Raw genomic sequence first — 6000 nt, forward strand, 5'->3', positions numbered from 1 at the left:
TAGTTTAGTCTCCTCAATGTACTATGTTGTGATAAGACCTTAGCAGAGTTTACTTTAACTTTAATGCAGCAGTTTTGAACAAATTTGTGCAGCATGGTCACGATGCTAAGCGGATTTAATAGCAATTTAGCCCACTGAGTTATATGCAGAGCTTCTATGTGGCAACAACAATCCTTTAACAATCGTGAATATTTTGTTAAATGCACATGCAGAGGAGGAGCAGCGGGCTCATTACGAGAGAGAGCGGGCGGGGCGAGGAAAGGCTGTGTGAGTAAAAAGTGCAGCTCAATAAAATTATTTTATCTTATCTTTAATTTAAATAGCAGACCTACAACATAGAACATCAATGTGTGGTGGCCGGTTTTGATTTTGTGGTGCCCATCCACAGATTAGTCAACATATGGAAAACACTGAAGGTGTAAAATGAAAAATATTTAGCAGCACACGTTATGCTTGACGAATCGACGCTCATATTTTGCGTCGACGTATTTTTTGCGTCGACGTCATCAATAACGTCGACGCGTTGTCCCAGCACTAATTTTTACAAATATAGATGTGCATTTGTAAATAAAATGCCATTTATAAAACCGAAAATTTAATTTGTGAAATGTGATTCTGCATTTGTGAATCACCAGCACACGCATTCTTCGCTTTTTACGTGTTTTTAAGTTACGTGTTTTTGAGACGTTTTTTGCATGAAAGTCGCACAAATCCACACGTAAATAGGTCTAATTTAATTCACCAGCACACAGAAATCTCAATCCAGTAGATGGGGACATCCACAAATATTTCTTGACTTGCATTCATGTTTTGATATCCACAAATAAAAAAATCATAATGTAACTTGTAAATTGATTTTTTACAATTATAGATGTGTATTTGTAAATTAAAAGGCATTTGTAAAACTGAAAATTGTCTTTGGGAAATCTAATTTTGCATTTGTGGATCACCAGCACAGCAGTTTTCTTTTTCACATTTGTGGATCAGCACAATCAGCACACGTGTTTTTGCGGCAATCTTTGCGGTCTGTCTGCTGACAGACTTTCTAATCCAGTAAATGCCAGTGTTGACCTACCCTACGCTCTTGAACGCAGCATAACTGCACTTCATCACCACACCACTAGACTATATGAGCAAACTGCATACGATCGATTTGACAGCACTCGCAAGTCCGAAGAAGTCACCCTGCTTTGATGCAAGTGTTTTGTCTATTTACATAGGCATACATTGGGCTAGCCTATATGGTCTGATATGTGCTGAAAAAGTCCTGTTTGCTGTTGAACTTGCGCTCAGCCTCTTCTATGTTTATTGACAAAGCCATAAATTATGGCCCATAATACAGCCTACTTCAATGATTGTGTGAATTCATCTGTAGCTATCCTCTGCCATTCAGAGCTCCGGAAAGTTACCAGATATTTTGAAACATCTGTTAGCTATCTCTGATGGCGGAATATTCAATGGCTACCCGACAACATATCAGTGCAAATTCCAAAATTGTTTGTCTATTTATTTCCACGGTTCAACACACGAGACGACTGAACACCCAGGTGTGTACAGTAAACTGTACATTAGCCTATAATCAGGGCCGTTTCAAGGAATTTGGGGCCACCAAGCAAAATGGACATGGAGGCCCCCCCCCCACAAAGCCTACAGGAACCACCGCATAGCCATACAGTTTAAGTTCACCCACAGTTTATATAAATACAAAATTTTGACAATGCAAATACTGCAGTTGCATATATATACTGTGCATTAGTTTTGAACATTTTGAACATTTGAACATTTGCAAAAACACCACCGTACCATAAAATCCAATATAAATGTAAAAAAGTGCACAATAACTAAATCCAACATACTTAAACACACACACACACACACACACTCACATTAACATTTTTCAGTTCTCACAAAGTGAGAAAATAAAACACTGCCATCTTATACAGAAAAAGGATGCATTGTTCAAACTATAAAGAGTGCAGGTTGTATAGCAATTTAAAAATCCAACATAAATACATCTACACACACAGTCACACATAAGATTAACCTTTCAGGCTATCTTCATCAGTGGAGGTATCCTTAGGAAGAGCCTGAGGGCTGAGAAATTTAAGCAAAGCACCTTGAAGGAGAAAGAAAAGATATGTTAGCATTTCCATATTTTGATACTTAGAAGGGATGCAGCTGCTTTCACAACTACCAATGCTTAGGCCTACTGTAAAAACATCCCAAGCTAATGTTATACATTGACCTAGGCCTACTTGTAGCTTAACATAGCATTTAAGCATTCTGCTGTTTGAGAATTAGACAGACGCACCTGGTGCTTTAAAGACAGTAAACAGCTGGCGTGCATGAATACTACTAGACATGAATGTTCCAGTCTGCTTTGATGCACGGTATTTATCGTGTGGTTTTCCTAACCCCCATTTGGTAAATAGATTATCACGGTCGAATAGTTAGTATAGCAGAGAAGCTATGCCACTTTCATCAAAACCTATACATGGATTTCTATGGAACATCACGAAAACATGCGTGCGCAACCAAGAGGCAGAAAGCACCATAGAACAGCATAGAGCAATGCAAAAGAGCAAAAGAATAAAGTGAGTTTTTGTGCTGAAAACTGCACCAATTCGAAATCACGATCGTTAGAGAATGTTAAATATGTTCAATATCCCTAACGGAATGCATGTCTTCGCCAAATATGACAAAATACGATGTTATATTAATAATCCAAATGAACGTCAAACTTTGAAATATAGTCTGAAATGAGATGTTATTATCATTGAGACAACAGGGGTATACAAAAACTATTTAGGTTAAGTTTATAACGTTGTGGACGGCCACCAAGCGAGTTCTGCCTCATGGCTGCGCTCATCTAGTTTTGTTGGTAAACGGGAAACCTGTGTATTACAAAGCTATAGCAATGTTATGTCATTAAATACGATAAACAGTGATTCTGGAACAGATCTGCGTCTTCCTTATCCCGTTAATAAACATATTACAGTATGTAACCATATTCCGTCCTTTCGGGAAAAAAAAGTTGCGCTAACTGTTCTAGTTTGTTACAAGCAGCATGGGCTGTCAGGCAGGTAGTTAACATAAACATTTTTTGCTAGGCTAGCCTTCCTGCTGCGACATTACACCATTTGTACAAGACAAGTAGAGCTATTTTATCCAGTGTAATTTATCACTTACCACTATCTTGTTTTTTCTTGTCATCCTCTTCCTTTCTCTTCTGGCTTCCGGACTCATAACTCCGCTTCATTAATGACTGCTGAGGTTTTATATTTTCGCGGCAGCAGCAGAGACCACAAACCTGGCTGGCTGGCTGCTGTCTGCTGTCAGCGACTACGGAGAGGGGCCCCCTTGAGGGGGATCCCGGTATTGCCGGTAACAGTGTCGTTGCACTTTACTGCATTGACTATCAAAGGGGCGCTCACAGTTTGTCGTTGCATTTTATTCTTAACCAGTCGTTGTCTTGGGGCCCCTGGCCAACTCGGGGCCCCAAGCAATTGCTTGGTTTGCTTGCCTTCTAGCGACGGGCCTGCCTATAATACTAGAACATAGTTTGGCTGCAATGGCTTTATTAATTTCTGCCAGTTAGTGCATTTTCCCTGTGTATAATTTAAAGACTACATGCATTATTGTGTTTGACACTGAGGATATCTGAGACGGTGGTCTGGTTCAAATACCGTGCGCATACTGTGCAAAAGCACCACTCGCGCCTAGGCTATTTATCGGACCGTCACATATTACCAACTGTCCCGTATGTCCAACCTCTTACGTGCAGGGGCGCAGCTACCCATTTTTTGAGGGGTATGCAACAACAAATTGGTGCCCCCTCCCCCAAAAAAAACACAAACAACTAAAGTAAAACAAAAGGCCAATAATGTATTACATATTATTATTTTTTAAGAAATTCTGCCGATTTGAACTTGAAGTATTGTTAAAGGAGAATTCCGGTGTGATTTTGACCTAAAGTGTTTTGAAACATGATACCGAGTGTGAACGTATGTCTCATAGCCCATCTCGGCTTGTCCCCTGCACTTCAAAATCTGGCGCTAGTTAGCTGATGCTACCAACAAGGCGGTCAATGGTGGTGCCTCGGCATCAGCATAGCCATGCAAATAAATCACTGTTTTACACCATTTACGAGGCTCAATGTATCTCCACACTTCATTGGTAGACTTCCGAGGGCCCTGACATTTAAAACGAGACATTGAGAACTTTGAAAAAGCACTGGTAGTTTACTTACAAGACGATTTATACAGACAGTATCTTCACGAAGTTTAGCGTTTGCAGCCATCTTGAATTTAGTCACGATAAGCGACGAGTAAGAATGAACAGGTATGATAAGGGATCAGATTCCAAAAATAATTCCGTGGAAATGCATGGATTCCAGTTGCTGCTACTGGAAGAAACTAATCCATGCATTGCCACAGAATTATTTTTGGAATCTGAAATGTCGCATTGTCACTTTAAGAGAGTCTAAACTAGGGTTTCTCAACGGGGGAGGTACCGCCCCCTGGGGGGCGTTCATACAACCTAGGGGGACGCTGGGAACGTGGGAGTTTTTTTTTTTTTTAAACTTCCATGGTTTTCACATATTTTTGGTGCAAAAATAGGCTACATGAAATAAATAGGCTAGTTTCTAACCCCTCTACCGTCCCAGCTACATTTTACTGTTTATCTATGCTCAGTGGTCATACAGTGCAGTTCGGGCCTGCACACGCCCAGACTCACGTCCCCAGCCCCGCTCGCTGTTGTTCTGCAGCTGCTCTTTACCGTAGTCTCCACGAAAAAGACCGTTTCTAATCAAATACAAAATATAGGCCTAAACAGGCCTCACGTGCAGAATCGGTTTTGTGATTGGTTGGATTGTTGCGATGTGCATGTGATGTGCACTTGATTTTTGTCCATGATAAAATGACACGTCTTGTTGCCTACATTTATTTGTTCCTATTGATTTAAAAAAAATAATAATTACAACCAATGCTGATGTGGTAGTGTTTTTTTTACCCAACCAGTCTCCTATTGCTTTTAACAATGGGCTAAATCTGCTTAATAATAATAAATAGGCTCATAGGGACATTTTCTTATAATTCCAGAAGAAACCAAAACAGCACAGAAATGGGCTCGTTTTTTATTTAAGCAATATAGCATGAGTGTGAGTGGCCTATAGCCTACCCGGGGGTGTAGGTTTTTTTTTTTTAATTGTGTGTGTGTGTGTGTGTGTGTGTGTGTGTGTGTGGGGTGGGGGGGGGGGTGCCAGAGGATCAAAGTAAGGTCAGGGGGGCGTTTGCTCAAAAAAGGTTGAGAACCACGTTTTTTTAACGTCCTTTTGCCAGCTGTTGCTCACAAAGGATAAAGTTGATCCAACTCTAGCATTTGTTTGCGCCACATTGACAGCACAATATTAAGTTATTACAAGGAGTCTTCATTGTTAGGAAATGGAAACATGTAATAAGTTGTTGCTAGTGAGACATTTCTGTTTGCAGTTTGCCATTAAAAGTGCAGTATGAGCATGGTAGCCACCTACTGTAGCTATCTGAATGGAATAGGCTATGTTTCAATCGGCATATGCTTAGCAAACGCTAGTTAGTCTGGATACATGAATAACGTGAACATGAAACGTGTGCCTCCAAGCACAGATGTCACACTTTAAATCCTACCTGTTGCTTTTCACCATCCACTTATTTAACTACTGTCGCATCCCTTGACATGCCATCTCAATTTCCCTTTCTTTTTCTATTTTTAGCCCCCGACAGCTTTTTTGCTTTATCCATCTTTTTCCATAGACGAAAACTCACTACTCACTCTAGCCGGTTAGTGCTCTAAAATGTTATTTAACATTGAGGAAATGCAGAAATGATTTAGAAACGTACAACAGTAGCTACATATAGAATATACCACATATATTATTATTATTATTATTATTATTATTATTACCATCGCTTTGGCGCCCCCATGGTGCTGCGCCCCTATGCGCCGCATATAGCGCATACC

The sequence above is a fragment of the Alosa pseudoharengus genome, unplaced genomic scaffold (assembly GCF_046254945.1).
Source record: "Alosa pseudoharengus isolate Yale_2024_CS ecotype anadromous, Long Island Sound unplaced genomic scaffold, YU_APseudo_1.1 YU_APseudo_1.1_scf_3, whole genome shotgun sequence".
Lineage (NCBI taxonomy): Eukaryota > Metazoa > Chordata > Actinopteri > Clupeiformes > Clupeidae > Alosa > Alosa pseudoharengus.